The sequence below is a fragment of the Eurytemora carolleeae genome, unplaced genomic scaffold, assembly GCF_000591075.1.
Source record: "Eurytemora carolleeae unplaced genomic scaffold, Eaff_2.0 scaffold843, whole genome shotgun sequence".
Lineage (NCBI taxonomy): Eukaryota > Metazoa > Arthropoda > Copepoda > Calanoida > Temoridae > Eurytemora > Eurytemora carolleeae.
The window spans coordinates 123,046-123,950 of NW_019396979.1; positions in this window are offsets into that span (position 1 = coordinate 123,046).

Here is a 905-nt window from a genome sequence, read left to right on the forward strand (position 1 = left end):
GATCTCGTCAGCTATCGATGTCAACACGGACACAATTTTGTAAACTATCATTTTCAAACACGGGCACGATCTCGTCCGCTATCGATGTCAACACGGACACAATTTTATAAACTATCATTTTCAAACACGGGCACGATCTCGTCAGCTATCAATTTCAGCACAATAGCTTGTAATTATCAAGGCCAAACCAATGGGCACAATATCATGAGCTATCAATGTCAACCGTACACTAGCTCAAATCAATGCCAAACCAATGGGCACAATCTCATGAGCTATCAATGTCAACCGTACACTAGCTCAAATCAAGGCCAAACCAATGGGCACAATATCATGAACTATCAATGTCAACCGTACACTAGCTCAAATCAAGGCCAAACCAATGGGCACAATCTCAGCTCCTTTGTATCAACAAGAACTTGTCAGCTATTAATGTCAACACAGACACTAGCTAGTAAAAGATCAATAACAAACCAATGGGCACGATCTCAATACATGTTCTTACCATTGGGGTGTCATTTTGATCCTGTCTTAAAGGGTAGGATCAACAGATAAATATCCCCAGCTCTACCTAGTAATATTAAACATTATATTATTTAAGGGTAGGATCATCAGATAAATATTCCCAGCTCTACCTAGTAATATTAAACATTTTATTATTTAAAGGGAAGGATCATCAGATAAATATTCCCAGCTCTACCTAGTAATATTAAACATTATATTATTTAAAGGGAAGGATCATCAGATAAATATCCCCAGCTCTACCTAGTAATATTAAACATTATATTATTTAAAGAGAAGGATCATCAGATAAATATTCCCAGCTCTACCTAGTAATATTAAACATTATAGTATTTAAAGGGAAGGATCATCTGATAAATATTCCCAGCTCTACCTAGTAATATTAA